A 22,534-nucleotide genomic window follows, 5' to 3' on the forward strand; every position below is an offset into this window, starting at 1 on the left:
GTTGGACAATAAAAATGAAGACTAGAGTTGGTAGCCTAACAGCTGGGATACAATTCAGTGGGAGATCTGTACATATTGTCTCCATCTAGCACTGGTGAGATTTCTGCTGTTTGGAGCCCCCAGTTTTTTCACATGGCTTCACAGCAAATCACTTCTGGTTGAACACTGGCTCTCAGGAAGAGATTCTGTAGCCAAAACCAGCCTTTATAGCACAGCCTTAAACAGAGATCACGTGCAGTGCGCTTGCAGCATATAAATTCTGCTGCAGTTTTGGCTGCATTGATTACTAGTGCTTGTGCTATGAGTCACCTAACTTTCTGTTGTCGCAGCACTATGTATATTTTTAGGCTGTGGAAAAAAATAATGAGACCAAATATTTTATACAAATAGCATGAATTTGATTCCTGCCTTGAATATTTGATCATTGCATTGGTCAGGTAAGAGACATTGTTACTGCAGCTGAAATGTAAAGATACAGTAGACTTACTGGTAGTGCAGCAAAAAAGATAGGTCCTCTGCTTAGATTAAGCAGGCACAAATTGGAAAGGAGGGAGAGGGAACTATTTTTCACATAACCATGATTGTGTGCTAATTATATCATGGAATGAAAGCAATTGCCCAATTATAAGACAATGTATCACTCTATCACAGGCGTGCTTTGAAGGTTTATGTACTTTAAATTACCGTGACATTCCCAAGGCTCTTCTGTTTACTCATTTGTCTCAACATCTTCTAGCAACAGAAGTACTATGACTAAAGCCATTAATTAATATATTGCTTGTTTCTTTGCAGAAGTTACGGTCTCGTTCAGAATGAATTTATGCTGTTTTGTGAAGTAGCTTGATTTTCCTGATACACTGCTAATGACCATGCTTGATAACTGAGAGCAGATCAGGTAGGTTTCCTGCTCTTCTCTCCTTGCAAATGTTTGTTCTGTCAATACAGCCTCTGTATTACTGAATTTTTGTTCCTCCCTGAATTTTAATATGATGGCACTCCTAACCCCATAGTAGTAGATTCTGCGGTCATGCCAATATTACCTTGTTGAAACCCAGAATGAGTGAAAGGAAAGTCTTGCCCAGTAAATCTGTTTTCTTCTCTTTTATCATCAGTGGGAGAACACACTAAATGTTGACCAGTATTACCATTTCATTTTCAGTTATCATTAGGTGTTCTTCACTTCATGCAGGTGAGATTATATTATAGGCAAGTCCACACCAGCATTAATCAGGCTAGACTGAATTACAACTACAGTGAAAATTCAGCATCACAGACTTAAGCATGGTCTAATGAAACCTGACAAACCTCCAAGTGTGTGGTCAGATAGTTGTGCTGTACAGAAGCTGAAATTTTTGCATCTTCCCAACTGTTGCTGCTTTTTCTTTTGAAATTAAATTTGATGTAAAACTACATGACAATTCATATGAGTCAAGCCTTTATTTGCTGTTAACCATTTGTTTATTAAATAGGCAAAAGAAAGCTCTCCCCAAGCAAAGCACTGTAACTTAGATTCTTTTTTTATCCTATAAAGAAAAGACCTGATCTCTGTCTATCACTTGAAATACATCCTGCTGGTTAAGTCATGTTGCTAATACATAATTCCCATACACCAAGCTCTGAGGCCCAAAGTGTAGGAAATCAGTGAGGGCAAAGGCATAACAACACTACTTCCTCATATACTCTTATGTACCTTGTAATAATAAACTATAAAACATTACACCTTACTCCACTGAGCATTGCGTCATGCCTAATAGATCAGCTAATAGCTGTTGCTTTGAAGCTTAGAAGAGGATGGATCCTTCCATGGAATTGTCACCTTCAGAGCATCCATATCTGAAGAAGCAGAATAGGAAGAGACGGAATCTCTCAGAGAAATGGATACGAGGATTTCTGCATACTATTGGTCAAAAGCAAATTGCCAAGCCCCACATATAAATCAATAGGCTGTCAACATAGATCTTGGCATGCTGGGAACCAGTTAAGATACGGGCTGCCACATTCTATACCAGCTTCATTTCACAGATAGATTTAAGGTGCAGCCCCAAGTACAGCACACTGCAATATGCCTTGCTGTCAAAGTAAAAACTGGGGAGTGTTGACTTATTCAGCAGTTTCACACAAGGACAGGCTTGACAGGTGGCACCAGAATGTGAGGTCTGTTTCACATTCTTTCATTAATTTTTTTGCAAACTTTAGTGGCTTTTGAAAGGAACCATATTGACAACACTGGAGGCTGAACTCTTCTATTTATCTGTAAAATATAAATGGGAAAGGGTAGTGCAAGCTTACCTGTTTGCTACTTTTCCCGACTGAATAGCATTAGCTCTTCTCTTTGGTGTTTTGTGGGAGAAAGAATGTAGTTGTGTGTAATTTACTGGTGAAGGCATGCACAGAGCCATGTAAGGTAAAGTGACCGTTTCCAACCTGCAAGTGTTTCAGTGAGATATGGGTATGTGCTCTGTGTTCACCCTCTCTCCCTGACTGCCCTGCTGGGAGCTAGGTCGGGCCAACATATTTCTCATATAGGAGCCCTTCCCCGCAGGGAAGTGGACTGTGACAGAAAGAAGTCATTTCACAACCAGCAGAGAGCACAGCTCATGACTTTTGGTAACTGAATAACAGCAACCTTTGCTTCCTTTCAAAAGGGATAAAAAAACAAATGAGGCCTGGCCATCACCTTGCTCCCAAAACAATTGTCAAGATGCCTCAAAAGTATTGCAGTCAGAGGCTTCAGATTTGGTTAAAGGACATTGAGAGTCTCATGGCAGTTAAATAATAATGTAGTCACAAAACTGAGCAACAACATGAATGGAAATTAGCCTTTGCTGACTGCAGAAATCACAGAAGACTTCTTCTCAGGGTATTACAGCCATTACATGTCCAGGGTGCACAGAGGTCAACCGCATCAGTTCAAAACTCCTATGGACTTAAAGGGGTTTGGAACCAAGCCTTAACATAGATCAACAAAAATGCAGAGACAGCTTCAAAATGGCCAGTTGACAAGAGCAACACTTGTTCAAATCTCTGATATCTGTTCAAATTATATCCTTTGTTTAGAGGTTTATTAGGGGATTCTGAACTGTTTGCTCTTGCCAATAAAATACAAAAGGATAATATACTCAGATAATAATATCTATCATCTTCATTAGAACTGCTTATCAACTATATGGTGTCACTTAGTCCTACTTACCTTTTTTGTTGTTTTATTTTTCAAGGTATTTGCATTTTATAGTTATTTATTATGGATGTTTTCCAAAACCTGTTGGTTCTTTGCCATTTTGGCTTTCTTTATTAAATGAGTTTTATGGAACTTGGTAAAGTATTAAATGAATGTCTGTCTGGATCACAAAAGCCACTGTTCAGAGTGCTAATAATTGGCACCTCAGCATACTTTCCCAGCAGAGGCCAAGGACCAAATAGTTTTAGAGATGGAGTGACCATCTGCCTCTTCTTGGTGGTTTCTCATGGTTGACTGAGCAATGTCAGGAAAGCTTGTCTGCTTTGCTCTTTTTGGGGACAAGTCAAGGATTTCTGTACTGCCCATCTGGTACCTGACCCTGGCATTATTTTCCTTTTTATTGTTAGATTAATTTTGTCTTCCTCACCCATCTTCCCCATGACAAAGCATTTTAATCCTTGCCACTCAGATTTCTTTAAGTTGCACGTGAGACAGTGGAGACAAATGCATGACTTGTTATCCCCTGTGTTTTGCTTCCAGGTGATGCTAGCGGATGGCCTACTTCCCCGATGTAGTACAGCTTAGGTGTGTGACATATCTAAGATGTGAGTAACCAGAACTTGGTATCTTCCTTTCCTGTACTGTTCTGATATTAATGCTTTGGCACATAAAAAATGCCAACAGATGCCATCAAGTGTAAAGAGACAGGTGGTGTCAATGCGTCAGAGGAGGGACTTCCTCCAGAAAGATGGCACTTGCTGAGTTATGTAGGCTGCCCATGCAAATCCGTACCCATGTGACATCTATCTCCTTGTGAGACAGTCCTAATGTCCTTGTGAGCAGGCACAATGCCATTCTCAGTCCATGAATAGAAATTTATTCTAGGTACTTTATACAAAAACAGATTTTAAATGATAGATTTGTAAGTAATGCTTCATGCTGCGTGTGTGTATCACATAAAAATCAGTATGGCACAGTGGACTGGGAAAAGGTCTGAGAGGTAGGTAACAGCTTAGTCATTGCTTCGTCACTGCTATATGCCTTTGGTAAAGTGGCTGCACCTCCAGGTTATTGTCTGTAAAAAAGTTTTGTGGCCAGACTTCATAAAACCTTCATCGTTTGTATTATGTATTTGTGGAGACACCGTATTGTATCAGAAGTGTCAAGACATACCATTTAACTGTCCTCTTGTGATCTCTTTTACTCTTGCTTTCATGCCAGAGGTTTTCTGTAGCTCCTTCTATATCTCCCATTACTCACATGAGAACCAGAGCATAGAGAAATATGTCCTCTTACCTCTTCCACAGTTTGCTTCGTATTTCTAGTCATATTGTAACTAGAGAAGCTATAAGCCCAGACATTTGCTTTTTGGCATCAAAATCCTTAGACAGATAATCGACTTAATTCTCTAATATGGGTAGAAAGCTTAATGAAACATCTAATCCCCAGACAACGAAAAAAAAAAAAAAAAGTCTGTTTTTTTGTTCTACCTCACTATGGACCTTTTATATAACTCATCATTATACCGTCGTTCTGGTTTGTTAGTTCAGGGATCTAGAATCTGGAATCCAGGGTGGAAGGTATGGTTCTGTCTTTTGTTGTCTCCCTTTTGAGTCAAGTGGCCCTACTGCCATCTTTATAACAAAAGAATGCAAATGTAGGGGGCCACTCTTTCATTTTAAACCTGGAAGTTATTATCACATGGTTATATTCTATCACCTAGAGACCTCTTTCAGGATCAGGGCTGTATTATTACTGCAAGCACAGAAACATTGTCCTCACTTGTGCAGAGCTCACAGTCTAAAATGTATGACATGCAGAGACGGAGTGGGAGAAAGCTAAAACCAAATACCTTTCCTTTTCCCTAAATATTTGCCCTTATAAAAATACTGTAAAGTGCCCCTGAACTCACCTGTCCATCAAGTCCTGATTAATTGTCTGACGGTGTATCAAGGATGTCCTAGGCCCTGTGTGGCAGATAGAGCCCGCCAAACTAGTCATTACAGGGTGCGTTCTACTTCTCGCTGTCCTCTCTCCTGAAGATGATATCCCATGTCCCCATGTTCAACTGTACAACCTGTACAGCCCACCCTGTCACATAAATGATAAATAAGGATGCACATGATGGGAAAGTGTTTTGATTCGCATAACCAAAAGTGTTAGTTGCCTGCTCCACTTATCTGAGACAGATCTTTTCACAAGGGAGAGGAGTGTTCATGACTTTGATTCCCGAGGTATGAGCTTCTAGTAATATGACAGCAAAGGGCTGTGGTTTACTCCCCTTTTGCCAAACATTTTGATACCAATGGGCTAAGTGGCCAGAGTGATTTATTAACATACCCCCATACCTGAGTGCTCAAATACAGGTCTGTGTATTCTATTTGGAAGCCAGTCTGTTCACTCACCATCTTTTACTTGCCTCTCCTAGTCTTTTTTGAGCACTGGGGGCAAACTCTGTGCTCAGTTTTTGCCTTCTTTCTTTACAACTACTTATTGCTTGAAGCTGGAGGGGTTGGGGGTTGCTGGAAATACAATTAATGGCAAAACTTGCCTGCTGTAGCTTTTCAGGGAGATAAAGGGCACTTCCCTCCCCAGAAGGTCGCTATTCCTTTCCCAGTGATGCTGTAATCTGTTGCTAAGGCAGTGGCTATGCTGTAACAGAGTGTTCTCTCTCTCATTGTGTTTATGAGCAGGTGGAGCAGAAATTGCTTGTTTTCCACACAAATAGCTATAGAACAAATGTACCAGAGGAAATGGGGGGTGGGTGGAGAAGATCCACAACACAATTAACGTGAAAATAGAAGATGTGAGAACATGCCATATTTGAGTAGTAAATATATAAATAAAGTTGATCATTGAGCACCTTCTCAGTGTGAGGCAGTCCAACTCACAGAGCATCAGACTAAACATCGAGAAATCATAATTTTATTCTTAGCTCTTCCACTAGCCTGCTGAATGGATTTAGCCAAGGTGTTTTCTGGCTCTGTGCCTTGGTTTTTCCATTTGTATAGCAGGTTCCTGATTCTCTGTAAAGACATATCAAAGTTGGTGAAGAAAAATACTGGCATCTGGATTTCCCTGTCACAAGAGGTAGGAATGTGGCAAAGCGTGAGGGCAGGCTATTGGTGAAGATGTGTTCAGAAGGACACTAGGAAAAGAAAAAAACATATGTGCCAAAGGAAGCATGATTCAGTGTGGAGGCTGTTTGTATTCCTGTTTTGTATAATTTTACAAGGCCAAAGAAGAGGAATCCAAGCCCTCTCAAGTCCATTTACATCACGGCGCTGTATCTGCAGACTCTGTTACCTTGACATTAATGTATAACCATTCACAGTGCTGGCGTTAGCACAGCACGTTTTGCCATGTATCAGACACATTGCACTGCAGAGGAAAACAAAGGCAGATGAAGTGAGAAGTGGGAGTCATGAATCATTTAAAAAGAAATAGCACACACAGAGCCCACTGCAAAAAGCATGACAGCGTCACCATTCAGAGCCCTGCCAGGGAGTGAGAGTGCAGCCACTGAGAGTGCAGCCACCACAGCTCAGAGCTGGGGGAGAGGGAAGGGATGTGCTTCCTGGGGTTGAGGCAGGCACCTGGTTCATGAGCCATCCAAACAACTTGCAAGCAGAGCATCTGTGACATCAGAAATTTCTGCCCGCACCCATCACACAGGCTGAGTTTCTACAGGTACACTTGCACATGCATGCACGGACTTGTTCCGCATGCAAGAGCCTCCCGTGCCATGCTCCCAGTAGGTGGAGAGAATCCTCTTCCGAGAAGGGTTCTTGGCTGCTTTGCATAGCCTCCGGAGGCCTGATTCTAACATCAGTCTCGTGAGTTTTACACCAGTATGACTTCAGCGAAGCTACTCTTGATTTATACTGTTGAAACTGTTCCTGTGAAAGGGGAGTAAGCTGTTTAATACACGATGTGCTCCTGTTCCTCCACCCGTGAGCCCCAGGCCCCCATTTCAGCTCAGGGCCCAGGGCCCAGCCCTTGCTCAAGCTGCGGTGCAGCTGTACCCTCACGGACCATGACCTCAACCTGAGTTCCTGGCGGGCGCTGGGACCTGCCCTTTCACTGTGGGCTTGCCTGGCAGTTGCTGGGTTTTGTCGGATCCTGGTTACCATTTCTGGACCCGATCCTGCCTTGCTGACTTGTGCTCCTGGCTCGAGCTCAGACCTGCCTCAGCACCTCCAACGTGCCGGCCCTGGGCCTGCCTTGCGTCCCTGCCTTGTGCTGTGACCGGGGAGCAGCACGCTGCCATTGCGCTCCGGCACTCCTCTTTGCTGATAACACAGGTTTAGCATTCTTCTCTTTCAGGTCCACACTCTCTTTGTAAGAATTTTTGTTGTCCCATACCACTTTGGTTCTGAACAACTAAGCAAGCTTTTCTCTTGGAAACAGGGTGGTTCAATTCACAGATACACTTTGTGGCTGTAGCTGCTTACGTACTCAAAGTGCTCTGGGCTGTATGAAGTAGTGAGTCCTGATAAAAATGGGTCACTAAAATCAGTGCGTCTGTGATTCTCGCTTTTTGAAGCTTAGGATATTAAAATCTCATTCTTTTTTTCTGTTCTTGTGATGAATGTGATGAAGTGATGAATGAGCAAATGGAATTATGAACCTAGCACTGGTTTTGATGGGAATATCCTGGGTCATTAGAGAAAGCAAGTTCAGTGGAGAGAACCTGAAACTGAAAAAAACATTTTTTAGAGGATTTTAGAGGCCACGAGCATAACGTGAGTATTCTTGCATCTCATACCATAAAGTTTTAGTCATTTAATGATTGTCATGAGTGAAGAGGTAAATGAGGTAAAAGATCATTGAAAAGAACCCGACTTGAGTCATCACAGAGGATCTTTATCTCACAGACTAAAGTCTAGGCAAACTCTAGTCTAGGCTCAGATCTTTCATTCCCAGTACTTAAAACGTGTATCTTGCTTAAAAGCAATTTACTGTATTTTACTAGCAATGACCATAAATTGCAGCCAAAAAAGAGGTGAATTTTGTAGAGTTTATATACTTAAAGGTGTACTGTCATATAAGATTCCACTCTGAATTCAGAGGTTAAGTGTTGGGTGTTATTTGAAGTGAAAGGAGGAGGCAGGTTTGATTACTAAAATGGTCCCGTTTCCTTGACATACTGGAGAAGCAAACAGAAAAAAATCAAACCACTTTATAAAAAAAACAAAACTGCCAAGACAACATTTTTAACACTTACACCAGACAAACTGTTGGATTTCAAATTGGCAAACAGTCTGTTATGACAGTCCTTTGACGGAGCAATTCATAGAAAGAAAACTATCAGGAAAACTCCGCTCTAAGCAAGTGGTGCTTCTAGTCAAGAAGATGATGCCAGTGCTTCTAGTCAAGAAGATGATGCCACTCAAATCTAGATCCAAAAAGAGTCATAGACATAAAGGACTTGATTCTCCAGTGGAGGTTGTGTGGGTAGGACCAGTTGCAGTGTTGAAGCTTAGAGGCAGGAGCAGACTTCCTGGCTGTGAGGGTGCAAAGCAGCACTGAATGGTGCTGTGTGTGCAATGCTCTACACTTCTGTTGGCTCTTGGCTGATGTGTTTCAGCACGATGCCACTTCCAGTTTTGACAACAACGGTGGGAATACAGTAGTTTTCAGCAGCCTTTTTTTTCTACCAGAATGCTCTGTTCTGCATTCTAGAACCCAGAGGGCTTACGTAGGTAGTCCTGAATATTACTTAATTTAAAGTAGCCCAGAGTAATCAGCATCACAGAACTGCAGAGGGTTTCTGCTCCTTCTCGGTGCTGCTTCCGTGTGCCCACTTGTGTCAGTCTCTGGCGTCATTCCTACACCTGTGTGCCGTGGGCTCGGTGGTGCAAGACTTAAGGGAGGGATCCTGCCACCTATTTCTTTCAAGCTTTTCCTTTTACTTAAATACCTTCAAGTATTTTGGGATTTATTTTTCCCTCTCTTTTTTTTTCTTCTTTTTTTTTAAAAAAAAAAAAAAAGTTCAGTATTGCGAATCTTATCCTAATAAAGGCACAAGCCTGTACTTCAAAATCATGAGTGGCATAATCATGACTTTAAAAATAGAACACTTTAATAAAGGCTGAGGTATTCAGATGACATTCAAGCAGCTGCATCTTCAAGAGAAATAGCACATATTATGGTATTGCTAATAAAATTTTAAGTACTGGCAACACAGTACTTCATGTAATCACAGTCTTCAGAATTTGTATTCGGTACTTGAATTACTTGGAGCTGACACATCACATAGCACGCAAGTACATCAAACACAAACTCCAGTTTGTGACCCAGTGGTCACCTGCTGATTATGGTGCTCGCTCCAGTGTCAGGTTCCAGTTGTGCACAGTTGGCTTCTCCCTGTGTCACAGGCTGGCTGGGTTACCTGGGACTGTAGACCAGAACTAGGAGGCACATCTTGATTCTTCAATTAGCTCAGGGTTACGGCCAGAGTGTGCATATGTCCCGCTGTACTGCTCACTAGGGCATGAGAAACTTCCCCCAATTGTACAGAATGAAACAGGTTCAGGTACTGTGCTTCACGGCCCCAGCTTTAAAATAGGAGTAGTAGCACTGCCTGATATCACAGAAATATGCAGAAAATTAAAGATTTTGAAGCACTTTGAGATCTAATCAGAAGTGCTATAAAGTGTTGTTAATTATGGTTAATTTGTTCGTTGACTGGCTGAACGTAATTTTTAGCGTGAGGTTCTCTGATACAATGATAATGAGAGCTAAATAGGTATCTTAATGTGATTTTCTGTGATGTCAATATGAAATTCACTTGCCATGTATTTCCAGTAAAGTATGCATAAAATTAGTTATTACTGCAAAGAATATTCAACGAGAAATATTGGAACAAAAGCTTTAACTAATGCTCATAATCATAGTATTTCTTAATGAGTGACAGGTGCTGCTGTTTACGTGCCGTTCTCGCAAGCCCTCCTTTTCATTCAAGTAGGTTCAATTCACAAAAACGTGCGCCATTCGCGTAATCAAACAAGTGGCTTAAGAAAAAAAGAACTTTCCAAATTTCTGTTGGGCTCTACTTTTCTCTTTAAACTTTTTTTTTCTTTTTCTTTTTTCTTTTTTTTTTTTTTTTTTTTTTTTTCTGTTGCTGAATAGCAGCAAGACTTCTTAAACTTTCAATCACTTAAATGGATGTTCCACCTCCAGCTGAATGAATAATTCAGTTCCCAGTCACTGTCTGACTTTGATAGGAAGAAGAAGGGAGGGTCCCTGAGGGTCTGATTGTGTGAGCAGAGGGGGAGGGGAAGGCTAATTAATTACACATTTACAGTGGGGAATACTTAAAAAAAATCCACTTAAGTACTGTTTTTTGTTACATATTGCTGATCACAGCTGAGAGCATAGTACCAAGGCAACCATAGGCTTGAAAACTTAACTCTTGGAGGGCTGTTAACAGGAGATTGAAATTTAACAAACAAAACAAAACAGGGTTATGTTTCGTTAGATAAATGCTTCACCTAAAGAATGATTCACTGTCTTCTGGTGTCAGATTCATTACTGAAGCAACTGCAATGTGAATTTATTTCATTCTCCATGTTATTTTCAAAGATTTTCTTTCTGAAAGCAGTGCTGAGCTGGCTGCATCTCCTGGAGCGTTAAGGCAACATGGTAGTATTACCATTGACACCAGGGATGCAAATTATTTTTCTTTTGGCACTAGAAAGATTTGTGCTGCCAAGAGAACTATCTCTAGATTAAGCTTTTTTTAAATACTGTAAACTATTTTGGTAGCAGCAAATTACTGTTGCTTGGTGGTATGTGATCTCTGACTATTTTTAATGCCCGTGTGACAGAGCTGCAGCATGCTCTCCAGTGTACATGTACAGTCATTTTCTGAAGGAAACAAGGCCCCTTTTATAGCTAGACCATTTCCATTCTCTGCACTGCACACGAGAACTGCAGTTGTAATTGATTTTCTCAAATAGCTCTGGAATTATCTCTAATAAAAAACTACCAATTCACCAACAATTTTTAATGACTGCTTTTGTTTCATATTCCCATGTGGGCTTATAATTCTTTGTCATGTTCTTCTCTAAAAATTGAACAATAAAGCAATGTGCTTTCAAAAAAACTGCTTTATTTCATTCCAGAGGAGGTCATGACATAGTACGTGTTTCAGAAGATGGTGATCATTGAATTTTGTGCATTTTGAAGCACTCCTATCTCCAGCAGGCTGAAACAGTTGGAAATCTACTGCCATAGGTCTGCTTCCTTTACACCACCCGTTGCCATGAGTATCTGGACAGAGATAGTTCAATGAAGTGCTGCCAGCTAACAAGGATGTGGGCTGCTATTCTTGATCCCTGTTAGTTTACTGTGGAATTGTTTCCCTTCATAGTAAATGACAGAATTTTGAAGTCTAGAAATGGTGAAACTTCCCCTACTGTTGGCTCTTTGCAAACACGGAGAGCTGGTGGTGCTGTGATCCTTCTCCATTCCGTCTCCCAGGGTCTGGTTAGCACTTTGTAAAATATGTCAGGGTACTTTGAGTGAAAAGTTCACATGTTTTGATTTGGATCCCCCAGCTCAACTGCTATTTATTGTAAGCATCAGGGAGGAGGGAAAGGCTGGGCCTTTAAGCCTTGTAGGAAGAAATTCACCTAAAACTCATCAGTTGCCAGCCTCTTCTGTCCCCTTGGGATTTCTTTGTCATCTTTGTAGCACATCACAGTCCTGCTTTACCCTTCTTTTTGGAAGAAGGTTCCTCTTCAGGCAGAGGAATCCTATGTTATTTAGTTACACTGGAAGGAAAACAAGCCCATTAGATAAACAACATTAAAAAAAAAAGAAAAAAAGAAAAAAAAAAAAGAAAAAACTTTCTCCAGCAAAAGATTCCTTGGAAATTGTAATTCTTCTGGAGGGGGTAGTGCTGTGGGACCTCTTCAATTTAGCCTGAGTTCTGGGATCATGAAAGACAGTAATATCAGCACAACCCCTAAACTTGCTTACTGGCTCTAGCAACAGGCAGCAGAATATTGTGCTTTAGTAGTAGTTGCTTCTGGGAAGAAGTGGCATCTTGCTTGCTGATAGCTGTTGCATAAAGGGACCAGCTCTGTTTGTTTACCGTTACCCAGTAGCTTCCAGATTTGCCATTCTGAATGACATTCTTCTATATCTATGGAAAATGGTTATTTTAAATCAAGAAAACTATTTCCAAAGGTTTCACAGCCTCTCCTTTTGAAACATTTCAGGACTAACCTACCTGTTAATTTTTGTATCAGCGGAAACCCATCAAAGGTTTTGCAGCTCTGCTGGAGGGCCATTCAAATTAACCTACTTTTGTGTTGGATTTAACATTAACTGACCTCAACACTGGAGTTTAATGGCTAACTTTTGGAAAGTGACATAGTCTTATTAGCCTGGGCATTCCTTTGCATCCTTTCTCAAGAGTATAAAGATGTCTGAATTTTGCATGGTTCTTCACTTCAGTGTCCATTATTTTTCATCCTCTGTTATCAGTTGCTTAATAATGCCAACAATACTGGGGAAAGAAACATTTTCCTTTGGTATTACTCAACACAAATGTATAAAACCTGTTTCTGTCTTCTGCCTTTGACTTTTTATGGAGCACTGAAGAAAATTCTGCTGCCCTCTGACTTCGTTTCCCATAGATAAAGTAGAATCAACAGAATGCATTCGATAAAGTTGGATTACTTTTAATTATCTGATGTAATAGGATACTTCTCTGCTGAAGTACAAAGCAATCGAGTTGGTGATAATTATTAACTGGAGAACCAAATCTATGAATTCGGTCACAGGGTGAGGGTCTCTCTTGTTTCTCACGTGCAGACTTTGCGCATGTCAATAAACTTTGAAAGAGGGGGAGGAAGTCGCTGCTTGCTTGAGGCACAGGGCTGAGACTGAGATGTGGACCCTGCTCCCGATTCTGTCACAGACTCTGGCTGTGATCTTGGGCAAATCTTGGTGGGTAATGATCCTTCTGGTTGCTATAACTTGAGTGAGAACAGTGCATTTTTTAGAACGTGTACAGTATCAGGCACAATAGGTAGGAGTGTCAATGGAGGCTTAGGAGATGCTGCATCATAAAAGTTTATAACAATGTTCCAAGTAATTTAGGTCTGGATTAAAATACAGCTGGCAGGAGAGATGGGCAATTACCTACTCTTTAATATAGATGGGGGATGTATTTGTCCTCCCAGCTATTATTGTCAATACCTATTATTTCAGAACTACTGGACATGCTCATGCCTCGCTGTGGCGCAGCTTCCACAATGAGGTCACCTGCAGCTTGGAAGTACAGCTGTTTCCCTTGCCTTCATTTTTAATTCATAGGATTGTTGTGTTGTGTATTTTTTTTATCTGCTGTTTATTCTGCAAGCCCCTTTTGGGCACATTGATGCCTCCAGCAAGCTTTGTATGCCAGGGAATTATGGGTCCAGAGATTCTGCAAATCTGCATCCCAGCCAAAGCCTTTGAAAGCTGCTTCTTTTGAATGCCATGCATTTGGCTCACACCCCTCCTTCTCCCTCCCTCTCTCTTTCTCTTCTTCCCTTTCCCCTCTCTTCCCTCCCTTATCTCTTCCCTCCTCCCTCCCTTTCTTATTCACCTTTTCCTTCCTCCTCTCTTCCCCCTTCCCCTGTTACCTTCCCTCTCTCTCCTTTCCTCTTCCCCCCCTTCTTTTTCCTTCCCTTCCCCACTGTCTCTTCTTCCCCTTTCTCCCATTCCCTCTCACTTTCCCTTTCTTTTTCCCTCTTTCTCACCCAGTGATCCCCTTCAGTAACGATGGGAAACTCTCTGCACTGCGTGATGAACTTGGCTGGAGGAGTAAAAGGGTGCTTTTGGCTTTAGAAAAGATGAGCTGGAAGCCTTTCTGCATAGTGATTAAGACTATTCATTGCAGTCTGTAGTCTAATGTCTGTAAGATTGCATGTACTCTATAAATTCCCACCTGAGCACCCCCAATATGTCACACAGCCTGAGAAGGTGTTCTGACATGCAGCTCCTCCATCCCAACCCTGCGAGGCCTCCTCGCTGCTCCATCACGGGCTTTGCATCCGTTCCCTTCCAGTTCTTTTTTCCCGACTCCCTATTTTATTTTTAAATATTAAAGCTCTCTGGGTTTCCCTAGTAAATCAGTGTGTGTGAAGTGCTGGTTCCTTGTAGCTGGAGGCTGTTTTCCCCCTCTGATGGACTGTAAGCATTTTTTCTAAAACCGTCTCTTCTTTCCATCACTCCTCCTGTCGTGTCCCCCCGCCCCCCCGCCCAAGCCTCAGCAAGCTCAGCTGCACATAATGACATCCAATCTGTTCAGGAAAAGAAAAAAAACAGGAGGGGGAGAATATTTCCCTTTGATTTATACAGAAGCTGAGTTGGCAGAGAGCTCAGCTCAGGGGTGGGTGGAAGGGGAACCAGAAAGCAAATTTGTGATGCACGGGCATACTCTCCCCTGGGGTGGTGCCAGTCAGCACAGCAGCCAAGGCCGACGGAGAAGCTTTGCAGGTTTTGTGTGTGCGCCCAAGGCGTCCTCCTTCCCAGCGCATTACTATCGCCATGCAAACACACACCCACAGTCTGGGGTTAATTTAATTTTAAAATGACATTAGAGATAACACAGGCCGACTCATTAGCACTCAGCAAAACACGTGGATCCCTGTGTAAAGACAGCGAGATGTAGACTCAGGAAGAGGGGAGAGGTCAGCAACCAAGTGCTTTTCTCATTCCAGCATTCAGGCTTCGAGCTGGCGTTCTTGAATGAGAAGGACATGACTCAGTCAGGAGTTAAAGGATTAGAAAAAAAAGGAAGAAGAGTCTTGTGCCATAATTGAGGCATTGGAGTGGGGTATTCTAGCAAAAATCATGACGTCAGGTCAATGAAGTCCTATCGGTTTGTATAATGTCTTAGCATTCTGTACCCACATTTTTCATTCATATAAGACAACACACAAAAAGAAATCAAAAGGGGCCCTTGTTTTATATTTGACTGTTTGGGGACTGATTAGGGGTGGAAAGGAGTGCAAGGGGTAGGTGCAGGACATGTGGGCTGGCTCCTTCAAATGCTAACCAAGTGCTGCAGTTGGACTCAATAAACTTTGTAGGTCCCTTCCAACTGAGCTATTCTAATTCTAATTCTGATTCTAATATCCTGTCTCCAGCATGAGCTAGCACATGATTGTTCTGAAATACTTCAGCTCTGGTCTGTTATATCGTTATTATTCCAGTTTTAAATCTGCACTAGCCTTACACGCAGAACTTTATTAATGCACAGAGCTTGTGACCTGTAACAGACAACACCCACAGTTGCACACAGATGCTGCCATGCTTGCTTCACGGATCTAACCATCTGCTTTTCCAGTATTTGTGCCTTTCCTGGCCTTCCCACTGACCTCAGTCTTGTTGTCCAGCTGGTTTCAGGCGCAGCCTAGCCATCAGCCCAAGCTGGAGCATTTTCTGCTTTTCTAGGCCTTGGACCTGTTTTGATCAACACCTGTTAGTTACACTGAGGTGTGGTGATTTCCCATCCAGGCTCTATTACTATATGACAATGATCTACCAGGACCAAACCACAGAACTCAGGGTTGCCTCCAAAACAAAATGCTTTGGTACTTTAGACCACTGGATCTACTGATAGCTGTGCACCATTCCCTTACCATACTGGGTGTATCTCATGGACAGAATGCACAAAAAATTACCAAACCCAGCCTTAATTTGCCATGCCTAACTGTCGAGAAATCAATACTGGCTTGTTGTTCAAAGTCTTGCAGCAAGGCAGGATGTGTGGCAGAAGGCAAAGTGCTGCTGACCCCTGTGAATGAGAGTGGGTGCCTGTTTTAAGGGGAAGTCTCCATCGATTCGGATTGTTTGAATGCATTCCAGCTTCAATGGTGATGCAGACTCATCTGAGGGCCATGGGGAGTGATAAACACTGGCAAGCAAACTTGATGTCGACAGCAGAATCCAGATTGCAATAGAAATTAAGTGTGTGTGTCTGTTGTTATTAGAGATTTAACCAGATGACCTGACAATAATTAATGGAGAGCTAAATTGAGGTCTGTCTCCCATTGAAGATCCAGCCCTGAAACTGAGCTTTTCCAAGTGCAGATACACTGCTTACTCTACACAAGAGAGCGTTTGCATTCCTAGCATTTAATACCTAAACTGATGCGAGAACCTGGTGGGATGTGACTTACGTCTGCCCAGAGATGGTCTCCAGGGAGAGAGTTCCAGGAAGCAATATGCACTGCAAGGTCAGTTGTGACTAACTGCAAAGAGGTAACGCCAGAAGCCTCATTGGCTGGGCTTTCCTTGGCTCAGACCCATCTGCAGACACAAAGCCAAGCAAAAGCCAGGGCTGTCAGCATGATACAGGCTCATCTGTCCATAGTCACTGTCAAATTTCCAGGTTAAAAGGCTTTGTACTGGACTGATCGGCACTGGCTGCTCTGGCAGAGGAGCACAGTTCCTCTTGCATGCATAATCCTGATGTTTGTCTTCTGAGTGCCTCTGCTCCAAAGGGCCCAGAAGATTCCACCGCATTTCAATAATTAAATTCAGAACCTCTGGAAAGATGGGTGAGCCTTCTTCTTGTTCTCTAGATAGGTCACCAAGGCACACAGCATGACGGTTTTCCTGGGATATTAAAGACACAGGGGATAGAATAAACGCTTGTTTTCTTTCTCTTGTGGTATTCAGAAACACGTGTTCAATTCATCCTGACTTTAATGGCGTTTGAGGAGCTGTGGGACAGGGCCCAAGGTATTGGTGACCAGGCAGGTAAACGCAGTCAAGCAGATGTTGCGTACTTTGTTCCGGACAGTCCTGGGCATTAAGTTGTATTTTATTGCAAACTAGGACAGGGATCACCCAGGACAGACGTGAATCCATAAAATGACATAGAATAACTGAGCCAGCCTAAACTCTTCCCTCTACTGGCTCACAGCCTCTTCCCCTGAACAAGATTTCAGGCTCCAGCTATCCCCTTCAGTTACAGGGTAAGAAGACATTATTTTCCAGTTTTCCGTGTAGATTTGAGAGTGTGCATCTATAAATAAACAGATTAATATTCTGGTAACCGAATTGTTACCCTCCCCTTCTCTGCCTCAGGAGCATCTTGTTCCCATCTCCCTCCAGCAGAATAGCAAGCCAGAATGAAATGTCTGATTCTTGGTAAGTACTGTCAGCACAGCAGCTGGGAGAAGAATATCTGAGGGAAATGCACAAATGCACTGGCATTTATTTATTTCCTGGGGATATTTATATAGGACAGACCTCAGAGCACAAGTGCACTTGATGCTTCTGTCAACTAAGGAAGGGAAATGAGACTGTAGGACAGGCTGCACTCTGCGGTCCTTGCTCCAAGAGCCCCCTGAATGGCCAGAGAAGGGGAGGGTAACAATTCAGCCCTGTTCAAAACTGCTACTGGCTCTGCTTATAGCCCAAGTAAGTCATCTATACAGGCTTCAGCCTACCCCAGATGTGCTTTATATGACTTAATTAGCAATGAAAAACCCCTAGAGAAGGTTTAGAGAAGTTTATGAAGAAGTCCTTGTTTCCTTGTGCCTTTCACAGAGTGTGTGTTATCACCATCAAACGTAATTCTGATAGATGCTCTGTAATTGGTTTTATTGCAGAGAGCTACTTACACTTCCTAGGACCCTGCATTTTTGGCTCACTTTTTTATATCTGGACTTCATTTTCTTATGCTTGTACAGTGTTTCAGTTGTTGGAATTAAACCAGAACCATGCAATTAATGTCACTTAATATTTGCATGATCTGGGAAATAGGATCTTAATCTGAACCGGCTTTTCTTTTATTCTGCAAAGTGAGTTTACAGCTGATGAAATTTTGTACAACATCAGCAGTCCACATATTCTGCTGCCCTGATAGAGTTGTTCTGGGGGTTGCAAGTCTGTCTATGAATATGTAGCATACTGGGATCACTGCGCCATCCTCCTGTCCCCTGTTCAGATTATCAGAATTTGCCAGTGTTTATCCAGGATTAAATGTTAAAAGTTTAATATCATTTAGCTGGTTATATAGCAGAGGTGCCTGCTAGGACACCTGGCTTTTGGTGGAACCTTGGGGAAGTCACAGCACCTTGGTACCTCCGCGTCTCTGCAGGATCCACACTAACTTCTTGGGGAACCTTATTTACAGTGTGCTTCCCTCCTCCAGGAGAACTCCTGCCAAAAAGGTAGCGTCACCATTTGGGAAAGGTGTAGTTCTTTATTGAGACAGATTCATCATTATTTCTCTGGGGATTTTGTCAGAGCTAACAGTGCAAAAAGCCTAAATCTGGTTTGAAGTAGACATTACCTGCAGTTTTCCCAGCTCATTCCCCCCCAAACACCTAAACATCTCTGTGCTCCCACTTCTTACAAACTTTCCAGTTTCTCTTTCCACTTAAACCAATTTTCCATGTTCTTAACAGCAGAGGTCCAATGTTCTGGGTGCATGTCAGAGAGCAGCGTGGATCCCACTATTTAATAGCAAATCCTTTTTCTGGGCACACGCCTGGCCCTGCACTCCTGGGGCTAAGGACAGTGGCTACTGAGCAACATTTCTACAGAAAGCAAGCACCTGTGTCTGCCATCTCGTCTGCCTGCTTCACGCAGAACCCAAGCCTAATCATACAGAGACCTCCTGACGACAGCTGCCTGAGACCCTGAGTGCAGTTATTTCCTCTGTGTGTGCACCTGGGCCCACGAGCTCAGCATCTGTATGCAGTGGGAGAACAGGGAGAGGGAGGAAGAGGCAGGGCTGGGTTAGTGGTCACACGAGGGGTTTGCTTCCCAACATGCTGCCTTCAACAAAATGGCATGCTGAGTAATTACCAGCCCCCTCCCACAGCTAGCACCACCAGACAAGGGGGATCTTTGTGCCTGTTCAGAGGGTGAAGGCTACAGGAGAAATTAGGAAACGCAGAGATGAGAGCAATTTGGCATCGTTCCACCACACACACTGTTTTATTAATAGGAGCTGCACATGGTTTTGAGCCACAGAGCCAGCCAAACCCAGCAGCAGCAGCAACAAGCTGGGTCTGCCTCCCTAACTGCTGCCATGCAGGAAGGTGCCGCTGGGGCACAAGGCAAGCTGATTCCCTTCTATGACGAAGCCATGGAAGTGGAAGAGGAACAACAGGGATGAAGTTGTTCCAAGCAGGACTTTATTTATCAAGAACTGGTCTTAGGGTAGCTATTTCCTAAAGCCGCCCTGACTTCAGTGGAGTTCTAGGCAGATGATTAGTTCCTGCATTTATTTACATAGCCCTAGTTGAGTAAGCCATTATTTCTGCCAGTGAAATACGTGTATTTCTTGTGACTTTGAAGCTCCAGAACCAAATATATTAACCAGTTGTGAAAAGCTTCCAATATGTGAAATTGGAGTTCTCAAACGTCTTAAAGCAAGCACATTCTCCTTGGTGGCATTAGAGCACAGAGTGCTGGACTCTGATAACCTTGTCCTGCAATTCCTTTGGTACGTGCTCTCAGGCAAGTAAAACACCCTGCCTGTTTCAGGGGCTTTCGTGATTCTCACCACTGTGGTCCCTGTAGTCAAAATGTATAATGTATTTACCTAATCCTTGTCTTGGTAATGTAGGAGAGTATTGTTCTTTCAGTGTGCTAGATAGGAATCTGACACCCAGGAAAGCTAAATCAGTTGGCAGAGCTCACATGGAAAATCTGTGTTGACAAAGGAGAGTGAACACAGTTCTCCCAGCTGCTGCATTAGTGTTGTAATCATTGCACCCGCTTTTGCTGTGCTTTGCTAAGCAGCTCTCACACTTCAGCAGCAGAGATGCCAGGATCTGAATTTAAAAAAATATTGTTTTGGACATTTTATGTTTTTTTTTTTTTTTTTTTTTTTTGGTTGTTTGGTTGGTTTTTTTTTGAATGCTTCGGTTTGCCCATAGCATATTCTCCATAGATAATCGTTTACAGAAGAAAACAACATATATTCATGTGGCTGATTATTTGCTTCAGTTAGGTCAGCTTCTTCTTCACAAATAAGTTTCATTTATACCAGAGATTTTTTTTTCCTACAGGCTTTTTTCTTCTACCTCTAGATAGGTATTCAGGCAGCCAGTCAACTGTTACAGTGAAGCAAGCTCATCTTCCTTTGTTTGTCTTTTTTCTTAATTGCTTTTTAGAAAAAGTTGTAATATTTAGGACTATTACTAGTCTCCCTGTCTAATTTAGATTAATTCTGTACAATTTATGCATGCAGACATGTTCAGAGGAGAAAAAGACATAGCACCCTTATTGGGCAAGGTTTTTATCTTGTTGATTACTGGGAAAAAGATGGGGCATCCCAATGTTATTACATTGCTTAGTATTCTTTTCACTGTTTAGGAGCTGGAACATGGAAACAGCACTGCACATCCTGCTTGTTTTTTCTTCACAGCTGATGTGCACCAAATTGTTTCTCTAATTGACATAATCTCTAATCTGTTCTCATTAGATTATTCCCCACCTACAAATATTCTTCATAGGTCTTCATCCATGAAATGACCTGCTATAATGCGAGCCGTCCCAGTGAGCCCACTGGAACCAGTACTTACATGAGTAAGCCTTACAGCAATTGATCCCAAGCTATTTAGACTTTAGTCACTCAGTTACTTTCTAGTCCTACGGGGAGGCAGGATGACTGTATACAACAGAGCTAGCTAGGAACATTTGATTCACCATCACAGATTCTTCTGCCCATCTCTGCCTATTTGATTTAAAAATATATACATGCCAAGGGGCTTGATATGTCTCTTGTGCCCCATTTAGCATCTGCCGAGCATCCCAGAGCAGCTTGCAGTGTAACACAAGTCACTGGAGGATAGATTTGATAGAGGGAAAAAACAAAGCAATTGATACCCTCAGGCTCCAGAAGTCTTCAGACTGATTCTTGCTGACTACAGGCAACAAAGCAATTTATGGCAAGATGGTTGAAAGTTCCTTTTATTTCAAAGCTGCTAAACCTTTCCTGGCACATACAGTCACTTTTTGTAAGGCAACCCTGGTGAGCTTGCCGGGTTCCCAAGGTCTCACCCCCGGGAAGCTTTTAACCGCAGTCAAAAGAGACATTAAGCACTGGGGAGGAATCAGGGAGACATAAAACAGAAATTAGGGTTTAACACAAGGCCGTGAGGAGCTTAGTAAAGAAGAGGCATTTTTTTTTGTGCGTATTTCCTTTCTGTGGCACTTGTGTTTTGTCAGACCTTCAGTATAGTGCTGTCCCTGGAAGTGGCCTGCCATGTCCAAGGGCTGGAGTGCTCCCTGCAGATGGAAGCTGGGCTGTTGGGAAGCGGGTGTTTGGGAAGTGGTAGCCAGATTATTTTATTTTAAGGCTCTATTGCAGCAAGAGGCAGGAAAACAGACAGGGGGAGAGGAGTGAGTGGTTCACTGGCACCGATTGTCTACCACAGCAGGTTCAGCACTTAAATCTGAGTGACTTCTCTCTCCAGATGGTTGGTGGGAGCTGACTACCCAGATCTTTGCATAGCGTGCTCCAGAATGAAAACGTATGGCATCACTTGCTATCTTTTAAAGCTTTTTTTCTTCAGCCCAAGTATAGCTCACTGTATAATGGATCCCTTCTTTGCCTGATGCAGAAAAAATGGATATCTGTCATATGCCTAACCAGGGACTCCTAGCTAGGAATTCCTTTATTTCAATACAGACTAGCTCATGCTTTTACAACTGCATAATCCTACAATAATGTAAGTGGAGTCTTCCTGTCCTTTTGATGCTGCCACTGCTGCTCTCTTTACTTCCATTTTCACCAAGGCTTGTTTCTCTCCTAACTTGTATCCTAAAATGATTCTGAAGAGTGCAGAGAATTTACATGGATTAAAAAAGAAACAATTTGCTTAACATCCGACTATACTGATTCTGAAAAAAAAAAAAAAAACAAAAAACAACAATAAACACTATCAGAAGATTTACTCATTAGAAGTACCCCGAAGAAAAACATGTTGCAGAAAAATTGATAGGATGTCCTTAATTTTACGTACCATGTTGTCTTTATACTTTTCTCTGACCTAAATATTCAGCATAACTGGTGAATCATGGATTCACCAATTCTATGAGAACAGAGAAATTCAGATAACGTAACGAATACGTTTTTGCATGCTCACAAAACAAAAGTTGTGTAAGGTAAACAGACTTCTAGGGGCATGATGTTCAAAAATGATGGATAGCCAGCATTTGTGTTTATTACAGAGTGCATACCAGCGTCTGGCTCTTCTAGAAGTGCGGTATAATGTTACTTGCCAGTAGCACACAGTGATTTTGCAGAGAATGAGGGACAGAACTCTCTCTTCTGAGTTCTGGTGCCCAAACAAAACTACTTCTCTCAGTGTAGTAAAA

At 42.3% G+C, this 22,534-nt stretch overlaps 1 long non-coding RNA gene across 4 annotated transcripts in view; it reads left to right on the forward strand.

Moving 5' to 3' along the window:
• The window catches only part of LOC137843411 (uncharacterized), a 77,764-nt gene that overhangs the window by 1,634 nt on the left and 53,596 nt on the right, over positions 1 to 22,534 (forward strand). For 3 of the 4 annotated variants that reach the window (XR_011089503.1, XR_011089493.1, XR_011089498.1), the window contains exons 2-3: positions 793 to 895; positions 3,719 to 3,783. This is a non-coding gene — a long non-coding RNA (uncharacterized lncRNA). Of the gene's footprint in view, positions 1 to 792; positions 896 to 3,718; positions 3,784 to 13,122; positions 13,142 to 22,534 lie in introns of those variants that run through there. The other variant, XR_011089502.1, reaches the window with a different exon arrangement.

The sequence above is a fragment of the Anas acuta genome, chromosome 22 (assembly GCF_963932015.1).
Source record: "Anas acuta chromosome 22, bAnaAcu1.1, whole genome shotgun sequence".
Taxonomy (NCBI): Eukaryota; Metazoa; Chordata; class Aves; order Anseriformes; family Anatidae; genus Anas; species Anas acuta.